Source organism: Tamandua tetradactyla, chromosome 8 (assembly GCF_023851605.1).
Source record: "Tamandua tetradactyla isolate mTamTet1 chromosome 8, mTamTet1.pri, whole genome shotgun sequence".
NCBI classification, from domain to species: Eukaryota; Metazoa; Chordata; class Mammalia; order Pilosa; family Myrmecophagidae; genus Tamandua; species Tamandua tetradactyla.
Window position 1 is genome coordinate 58,036,937 of NC_135334.1, and position 10,606 is coordinate 58,047,542.

The 10,606-nt window shown below is 37.5% G+C and overlaps 1 non-coding gene and 1 pseudogene across 1 annotated transcript; both read right to left on the reverse strand.

The window, feature by feature from the left end:
- Positions 1 to 233: 233 nt before the first annotated feature.
- LOC143645341 (U6 spliceosomal RNA) lies at positions 234 to 342 on the reverse strand. The gene has a single exon (XR_013157064.1). It is a non-coding gene; the product is annotated as a U6 spliceosomal RNA (small nuclear RNA).
- A 3,366-nt stretch (positions 343 to 3,708) lies between these two features.
- LOC143643422 (ubiquitin-conjugating enzyme E2 D3 pseudogene) lies at positions 3,709 to 5,695 on the reverse strand (annotated as a pseudogene).
- Between the last annotated feature and the right edge of the window lie 4,911 nt (positions 5,696 to 10,606).

The following is a 10,606-nucleotide window of genomic DNA, read 5'->3' on the forward strand; positions in this document are numbered from 1 at the left end:
TGAGTGGAGTTAGCACCGTTGTCAAAAATCAGCCATAAATGTGTAGGTTGATTTCTGAATTCTCAATTCGATTGCACTGGTCTATGTCTGTCATGGCAATATCATGCTGTTTAAAACATTTTTTATTGTGAAACATAAATACAGAAAAGTGATAAATTTCAAAGTACAGTTTGTAGATATAGAGTTAATTTCAAAGTCTAGTATGGAGCACCATGCTGTTTTCGTTTTTCTTTAAAAATATGGAACTCTTCACAAATTTGCATGTCATCCTTACATGGGGGCCATGCTAATTTTCTCTGTATTGTTCCAAAATTTTAGTATATGTGCTGCCGAAGCGAGCACGCACCATGCTGTTTTAACTAGTGTATCTGTGTAAGTTTTATAAGAGAAGTGTGAGTCCACTTAGTTCTTTTTCAAGATGACATTTCCTATTCAGGGCCTTTTACCCTTCTGTATAAAATTGGTGATTGGCTTGTTTTGTCTTTTTCTGTATATAAGTCCTTAACTGATATCATTGGTTACATTTATTCCTAGATATCTGAATCTTTCAGTTGCTATTGTAAATGGAAGTTTTGCAACTCAACCTTGTATCTTGCCATTTGCTGAATCCAACTCTAGTAGCCTTCTGGAATTTTTTTTTAAAGGATTTTATGTATATAGGATCATGTCATAAGCAATTAGGGAGTTTTACTTCCTCCTTTCCAATTCAGATGTGCTTTGTTTGTTTCTTGCCTTATGGTTCCAGATAAAATTTCCAGTACAACAACAGTGGTGACAGTGGGAATGTTGTTTCATTTCTGGTGTTACAGGGAAAGCTTTCAGCCTTCCACTATTATGGTTTTAATGGCATTATATATATATATACATACACACACACACACCTTTTATCATGATGAAGCATCCTTCTATTTCTAGTTTTTTTAAAGTGTTTTTATCAAGAAGGGTTGCTGAATTTTGCTCAATGACTTTTGTTGCACCAATTGAGATAATTATGTGGTTTTCCCCTTCATTCTTTTAGTAGGGTGTATTATATTAATTGACTTTGTTATGTTGAAGCATAACTTGCATAACTGGGATAAATCCCTTTTTATTACTGTGTATAATTATGTCAATGTGCTGTTGGGTTTGGTTAGCTAGTTAGTGCTTTGTCAGGGATTTTGAATCACATTCATAGGCTCTTGGTCTGTAATTTCCTTTTATGTGGCTTTGGTATGAGGGTGATGACCTTGTAAAATGAATTAGGGAGTGCTCCCTCCTCTTCAATTTTTTGGAAGAATTTGAGCAGGACTGTTAATTGATCTTGGAATGTTTGATAAAATTCCCCTATGAAGCCTTCTGGTTCTGGGATATTCTTTGTTGGGAGGATTTTGATAACTAATTCGATCTCTACTAATTACTGGTTTGTTGAGAGCTTCCGCTTCTTCTTGGCTGTTTCGATAATCTGTGTGCTTCTAGAAATTTATCCATTTCATCTAGTTTACGTAATTTGTTGGTGTGCAGTTGTACATAGTATCCTGTCATAATCCTTTTCACTTCACTGGGGTTGTGCAGAAATATTCCCCTTCATTGCTGATTTTGATTATTTGTGCTTTCAGTCTAGCTAAAGGTTTGTGATTTTGTTGATCCTTCAAAGAACCCCCTTTTGGTTTTGTTGATTCTATTTTATGTTGTTCTCTACTTCTCACCAATCTTAGTTATTTCCACTCTTCTGCTCAGTTTAGTTTGCTCTTCCATATCTACATTTTCCAGTTGTGAGGGCAGTACTCTGATTTCAGATCTTTGTTCTTTTTTAAATGCAAGCATTTAGAACCATCAAGTCCCCTCAGCACAGCCTTTGCTGCATCTAATAAATTTTGGTTTGTAGTATTTTCATTTCCATTTGCATCAAAATTTTTCCTATTTTCCTTTTTTATTTTGTCTTTGAGTCAGTTTAAGAGGATGTTAATTTCCACATGCAAATTTTCCACTTTTTGCTTTATTTCTACCTTCATTCTATTATGTTAGAAGATACATTTCATATCAGTATTTTTTAATTTATTAAGACTTGTGACCTAACATTTGGTTTGTCCTAAAGAATGAGCCATGTGCACTAGAGAATTTTAATTTTTCTGATGGAAGAAGCATTCTGTCTCTCAGATCTACTTTATTGTTCAAGTGTTCTTCTTCCTTATTGATCTTCTGTCTGGATATTTTATTCATTATTGAAAGTGGTATATTATACTCTAATAAAACTTCATATGTTGGGGATCTGCCACTAGATGCACAATTGTAATTGTCTTCTTGTTGAAGTGACCCCTTTAGCAGTATATAGTGACCTTCTTTATCCCTTATAAGGTTTTTACTTAGTCTATTTTTTTTTATTAGAAGTTTCTCCAGCTATCTTTTCATTACTATTTGCATGGTGTGTATTTTTCAGTCCTTTCATTTTCAGTTTACTTGGTCTTTGAACAGTCTCTTTTAAACAGTTTATAGTTTGGTCACACTTTTTATCCATTCTGCCAATCTCTGCCTTTTGGCTCATGAGTTTAATCTATTTACATTTAAACGAATGACAGATAATTAATGCTGGACTCTTCTGTTTTTCTTTTTGCCTTTTGTTGACCATCAATTCTGCCATTGCCTACTTTCATATTCTTTGATACTTTGTATTCTACCACGTTGAGTCCCTTTTCATTTCTTTCTGTATATATTTTTCATGTTTTCTTTGTCGTTTACATGGGGCTAAATTTTAACATCCTAAATCTGTAACAATCATGTTTGACTTGGTACCAACTGAACTTCAATAGTATCATATACATACATTGTTTCTATACCCTTCCACCCCCCTACCTTTTTATTGTATTTGTTCCAAACTATAGCTTCATATTTATGTCCAAAAGCATAGGTTTATCATTATTTTTTATGTATTTGCATTTTACCTATAAGAAGTAAAAAGTTGGATAACATGCTAAAATACAATAGTACTAGCATCTATAATTATCCATACTTCCATTTATTGGTGGTCTTTTTATTTCATTGGTTAATGCAACTTTATTGAAGAAAAATAAATCAATTACTAGCAGAGCTATTAGTTGATCACTCATCCATTGACAACTTGCATCATTTATTCAGTGCTATATTAAACAGTGTATTGGAAGATAGGTTAACTAATAGCACCAAGCTTCTTAACAATTTAAATGAAAATTAAAAAATGTTTGAGACCCTATTTTGGAATACAAAGGGTGTTTGACTTACAATTTTCATTCTCTGTAGAACAAGAACAGGTCATTCCTTTATTGACATGCATAAAATACATCACATTTTCTGTTCTGCTGATGCTATAAATTCAATACCAATTCTCCAGCCACATCAGTTATGAGCATAAAGTATATCATGTAACCTCAAATTTCTAACAGTGGAAGGTTTAAACAAGAATGGATGCTGCTATAGAGCAATGCTGTTTCCTTTGATGTGACAACTGAACATCCATCTCCCTCCCCCTCAGATGACTTCTTCAGCATGTTAGAGTGGTAAGGAATGGTTTTAGTCTCATAACCAAGTTAGAGTGAAGACATTGGCCACATAATACACATGCTCCATGTTTTAAAAAATTCTGACTCTTGGGCAACTGTTCTCTTGTAACTATACAGTTTCTAAAAGCAGTTATTTTTCAAAGCTGGAAGAACTTAAGTCTTCTTAGATAGCATGTGAATGAATGGAGGGAGGTAAACAAAAAATAAAGAAAGATGAGGTCTGATAGGGGAGCAGCCAGATAACTTTAAATTACTGTTCCTTTTTTGATTTTTTTTATTCCAACTACAATGCAGGTTATTCTGACTTTAAGGTGGCATCACATGGCATACTTCTGAGTCCATTCCCAAGATATTCTGTTCTACTTATCTGTCTGTTTTATAGATCCATGCAATCTCAGGCACTAGGGGGTCATCTGGGTTCGGATCACATAGGAGTGAACAAATGGATAAAAGAACTTAAACAGTTAAAGCAGGAGACCACTGTGATCTTAGAATATCGAGACAAATGCTGCCATTACTGTTAAAATTTAGATGGTAAATTGTTGTAAATGCAACCTTAGGTGGTTTGAAGGGGTCGTCTGTAGGAAAATGAATTGTCAAAAAGAATACACCGCCTTGATATGGGCTGTCATTAGGTCCCATAATTGTGGCTTGCCAATGAAACATATCATCCCCAATTGGACCTGCAGAACATTGTGTTGAGGGGTCACAGGCCAAATCACTAAGTTCCTTATTAATCCATTTCAGCGCCATAGTATGTGCTTTTCGACGGGCTCCACACTATCTTGGCGTGCGCTCAAAGGTCCAGCCAAAACTCTTTATTATCAGGGCAGCAGGGAACAAATATATCTTTGTCTCACACCAGTTCTGCCAGACACAGGTGCTTGGTATTGATGCGAATCTCGCAAGACCTTCATGGCTGGCTAACAGGAACTGTATTGGTGGGCTCTTTTGATGTTACTCTGACCCACTGTCTAAGGTCCTTTCCTTTCAGTCTGAAGAACTCCCTTAGCATTGCTTGTAGGGTAGGTCTGATGGTAATGAACCCCTCATTTCTGAAAGTTGGCTGGATATCATATTCTAAGTTGGCAACTGTTTTTTCAACATTTAAAATATTTCGTTCCACTGCTTTCTTGCCTCTGTGGTAACTATGAGAAACTGACAATTAATCTCTTACCGTTTTGGAACTTCCATAATACATATATTAAGCTTGATGGCACCCTCAGACCTCTTAGGCTCTGTTTTGTGCTTTTAAAACTTTTTTCCTTTCAGCTTCTCCTTCTGAATCATTTCAATAATCTTGTCCTAGAGGCCACTGATTCTTCCAGCTTCAGTCTGCCCTTAAAATCCTGTGGAAATTTTTCATTTCAGTTCTCATCTTTAACTCCAGTAGTTGTTTTGTTCCTTTAAAAAAGTCTGTCTCTCTCTGTTGAGCTTCGCATATTGTTCAGTTTTCCTCATACTCTTTAGTTCTTTCTCCATGTTTTCCTTTCTCTCCTTGAGCACACTGAGGATACTTTTTAAGTCTTCATACATTATGTCCAAAGTCTTGTCCTCTTTGTTGAGAAACATTTCTTATCCCTACGGATGAGCTATCGTTTTGTTTGTCTTCTAATTTTTTGCTGCACACTGCACATTTTAATATTTTAAAGTGTTAACTCTGGGGTGTAGTCCCTGTGCTGTTACCCAGTTAGTGATAAGACAATTTGTATCCAGTTAGTGTTAAGACAGAGACTTGAGTTTCAGGAGTTAAAACAAACCAAAGCAAGTATCACTTTTTACAGATTTTGCAAATTGATTCTGCTTTGGCTGGCTGGAGGTGTCAACCAGAACTTAGCCCTCCTATCAATACCAGCCCAAGGCAAATGTGATGTGCAGGTTCCTGTCTTCAAGCCAGTGGGGAGTCTGTTTCTCCTGCTTTGTGTTTTCTCCTGAAGGATTCCCATTTTACAAAAATTCTAATACCTCCTCTACATCCTTCAAGAGACTTTACCCCTCCTGGGTGCTCTATTGTATGCAGGTAGTACTTTGTTCCAGGCTTCTTCCATGTAATCATTTCTTATACACTTTAGGTATGTATCACTTGCTTTTCTTCAGGACAAATTCTGGGAGGGGGATTCCAAGGCAAGTTTCCTGTTTCAGTTTCATACTTCCACTTAATGGATTAGTAGTGACATATCGGCATAGCAGTATGCACAAAGGGACTGTTCCCTTTGGAACAGGACAAGGGACCCACGGTGGGAAGGCAGGATGGCTCCACACCACGTCAGCAAGTGGCTAGCAGGAGCATCATTGGTTTTGCCTGTTTTTCAAGCTGATTTTTCTTGATTTGGTACTTGCCGGATACTGTAAGCCTTTAACTGTTTTCCAGAGTTTTTAGGAAGATGGCTCTTCCAGTTTTTTGCTAGTTTTTCAAAAAGCCTTTGGAAAGACAGAACCCTACAGCATCTTATGCTGTTATTTGGTTTTAAATCTCATTTTCCCTATAGCTTGACATATTTTGCTATTTTATAAAGCTAGTATTTCAGCTTTACTCATCATTATTCCTAATTATTTTTTCATTTTTCCCTTTCACTTTGACTAAAAATGATTGATGTAATTATCTAGAAGCAGTAAAGCAAACGATCGTTCAATTCTTATGCTACAAAATGCATCTTTCCAGAAAATTTAAAAGCTAGAGAATGCCATCCTTATAAATCCAGAACTTTTCATCTTCAGATCATAGAAATTAAGATGGAAATGTTTCACAATTAGTAGTTAAACCAGATCAAGAGAGACAAATATACCAGCAGCACATTAGACTTCAATGGTGGTGGTAAAATTTTATAATTTAAGTGACCTATCAGTCTGAGTCTTTGGATAACTATATCATAGAATTTTTTCTGGCTCAAAAACTGAGTAGTATAAAACCTATTTCTAAGACCAAAAGGGTAAATGACATGCAGCAAGCTGGATTTCATAATGTGATATTTTACATTAACTTGTAGCACCTCATCTTCCTAAATGACTGTGACAGTATTTTTTTCATATGCTATGATTATGTACCAAACTTACAAACAAGTTGGATGCTTAAATTTCTATTACAATTTCTAATTAAAAAAACTAAAGGGGGACTTCCGGAGAAGATGGCGGCTTAGTAAGACGCGCGGATCTTAGTTCCTCCTCCAGAACAGCTACTAGGGGAGTAGAAACAATACAGAACAGCTCGCGGAGCCACGACAGAGATAAAAAAGACAGCGTACCCCATCCTGGAACGGATGACTGGCTGGGAGAACCCGCTCCGGTGAGATCACCGAGGGGCGCGGGCTTCCCCGGGCCGGGGCAGCAAGCGGCCGGAGTCCCTCCCTTCCTCCTTCCCGGGCCAGCTGGGAGAAGTGGACAGGTGGTCCCCTCAAGCCGCAGCGGTTGGCGACCCCCCCACGTGCGCCCCCCCAGACAAACTGGGAGAATTGGATCGGAGATACCCAGGCTGCGGAGAACGGTGACTGGGGTCCCTTCCAGACACATGACTTCCCAGTCCGGCTGGGAACGGTGCACTCTCCCGGGCCGCGGCGGCTGGTGCCCTCCCGCCACGCTTGGCGCCCCGGGCCGACTAGGAGATTCGGACGGGCACTCGCCCGGGCTGCGGCGGCCAGCGACCCTCCCCACGTTCGGATCCCCGAGCTGGCTGGCACTCTTCCAAGCCGCTTCGGCTGGCAAACCTCCCCCATGGCAAGAGTTTTCCAAAGTTAAAGGACCCACAGCACCTTTTACTGGTGGGACCCGCAGACAAACGTGTGCCATTAGCGCCACCTACTGGGCAGGATAAGAAAAACAGAACCCAGAGATTTCACAGAAAAATCTTTCAACCTGTTGGGTCCAACACCCGGGGAAATCTGACTAAATGCCCAGATGCCAGCAGAAGATAACGGATCACGCTCAGAAAATTGAAAATATGGCCCAGTCAAAGGAACAAACCAATAGTTCAAATGAGATACAGGAGCTGAGACAACTAATGCTGAATATACGAACAGAAATGGAAAACCTCTTCAAAAACGAAATTGATAAATTGAGGGAGGACATGAAGAAGACATAGGCTGAACAAAAAGAAGAAATAGAAAAACTGAAAAAACAAATCACAGAACTTATGGAAGTGAAGGATAAAGTAGAAAAGATGGAAAAAACAATGGATACCTACAATGATAGATTTAAAGAGACAGAAGATAGAATTAGTGATTTGGAGGATGGAACATCTGAAGTCCAAAAAGAAACAGAAACTATCGGGAAAAAAATGGAAAAATTTGAACAGGGGATCAGGGAACTCAAGGACAATATGAACCGCACAAATATACGTGTTGTGGGTGTCCCAGAAGGAGAAGAGAAGGGAAAATGAGGAGAAAAACTAATGGAAGAAATTATCACTGAAAATTTCCCAACTCTTATGAAAGACCTAAAATTACAGATCCAAGAAGTGCAGCACACCCCAAAGAGAATAGACCCAAATAGGCGTTCTCCAAGACACTTACTAGTTAGAATGTCAGAGGTCAAAGAGAAAGAGAGGATCTTGAAAGCAGCAAGAGAAAAATAATCCATCACATACAAGGGAAACCCAATAAGACTTTGTGTAGATTTCTCAGCAGAAACCATGGAGGCTAGAAGACAGTGGGATGATATATTTAAATTACTAAAAGAGAAAAACTGCCAACCAAGACTCCTATATCCAGCAAAATTGTCCTTCAAAAATGAGGGAGAAATTAAAACATTCTCAGACAAAAAGTCACTGAGAGAATTTGTGACCAAGAGACCAGCTCTGCAAGAAATACTAAAGGGAGCACTAGAGTCAGATACAAAAAGACAGAAGAGAGAGGTATGGAGAAGAGTGTAGAAAGAAGGAAAATCAGATATGATATATATAATACAAAAGGCAAAATGGTAGAGGGAAATATTATCCAAACAGTAATACACTAAATGTTAATGGACTGAATTCCCCAATCAAAAGACATAGACTGGCAGAATGGATTAAAAAACAGGATCCTTCTATATGCTGTCTACAGGAAACACATCTTAGACCCAAAGATAAACATAGGTTGAAAGTGAAAGGTTGGGAAAAGATATTTCATGCAAATAACAACCAGAAAAGAGCAGGAGTGGCTATACTAATATCCAACAAATTAGACTTCAAATGTAAAACAGTTAAAAGAGACAAAGAAGGACACTATCTACTAAAAAAGGAACAATTAAACAAGAAGACATAACAATCATAAATATTTATGCACCGAACCAGAATGCCCCAAAATACGTGAGGAATACACTGCAAACACTGAAAAGGGAAATAGACACATATACCATAATAGTTGGAGACTTCAATTCACCACTCTCATCAATGGACAGAACACCTAGACAGAGGATCAATAAAGAAATAGAGAATCTGAATATTACTATAAATGAGCTAGACTTAACAGACATTTATAGGACATTACATCCCACAACAGCAGAATACACCTTTTTCTCAAGTGCTCATGGATCATTCTCAAAGATAGACCATATGCTGGGTCACAAAGCAAATCTCAACAAATTTAAAAAGATTGAAATCATACACAACACTTTCTCGGATCATAAAGGAATGAAGTTGGAAATCAATAATAGGCGGAGTGCCAGAAAATTCACAAATACGTGGAGGCTCAACAACACACTCTTAAACGCGTGGGTCAAAGAAGAAATTGCAAGAGAAATTAGTAAATACCTCGAGGCGAATGAAAACGAAAACACAACATATCAAAACTTATGAGACGCAGCAAAGGCAGTGCTAAGAGGGAAATTTATTGCCCCAAATGCCTATATCAGAAAAGAAGAACAGGGAAAAATGCAGGAATTAACTGTCCACTTGGAAGAACTGGAGAAAGAACAGCAAACGAATCCCAAAGCAAGCAAAAGGAAAGAAATAACAAAGATTAGAGCAGAAATAAATGAAATTGAAAACATGAAAACAATAGAGAAAATCAATAAGACCAGAAGTTGGTTCTATGAGAAAATCAATAAGATTGATGGGCCCTTAGCAAGATTGACAAAAAGAAGAAGAGAGAGGATGCAAATAAATAAGATCAGAAATGGAAGAGGAGACATAACTACTGACCTCACAGAAATAAAGGAGGTAATAACAGGATACTATGAACAACTTTACGCTAATAAATACAACAATTTAGAGGAAATGGACGGGTTCCTGGAAAGACATGAACAACCAACTTTGACTCAAGAAGACATAGATGACCTCAACAAACCAATCACAAGTAAAGAAATTGAATTAGTCATTCAAAAACTTCCTACAAAGAAAAGTCCAGGACCAGACGGCTTCACATGTGAATTGTATCAAACATTCCAGAAAGAATTAGTACCAACTCTCCTCAAACTCTTCAAAAAAATCGAAGTGGAGGGAAAATTACCTAATTCATTCTATGAAGCCAACATCACCCTCATACCAAAACCAGGCAAAGATATTACAAAAAAAGAAAACTACAGACCAATCTCTCTAATGAATATAGATGCAAAAATCCTCAATAAAATTCTAGCAAATCGTATCCAACAACACATTAAAAGAATTATACATCACGACCAAGTAGGATTCATCCCAGGTATGCAAGGATGGTTCAACATAAGAAAATCAATTAATGTAATACACCATATGAACAAATCAAAGCAGAAAAATCACATGATCATCTCAATTGATGCAGAGAAGGCATTTGACAAGATTCAACATCCTTTCCTGTTGAAAACACTTCAAAGGATAGGAATACAAGGGAACTTCCTTAAAATGATAGAGGGAATATATGAAAAACCCACAGCTAATATCATCCTCAATGGGGAAAAATTGAAAACTTTCCCCCTAAGATCAGGAACAAGACAAGGATGTCCATTATCACCACTATTACTCAACATTGTGTTGGAGGTTCTAGCCAGAGCAATTAGACAAGAAAAAGAAATACAAGGCATCAAAATTGGAAAGGAAGAAGTAAAATTATCACTGTTTGCAGACGATATGATACTATACGTCGAAAACCCGGAAAAATCCACAACACAACTACTAGAGCTAATAAATGAGTACAGCAAAGTAGTAGGTT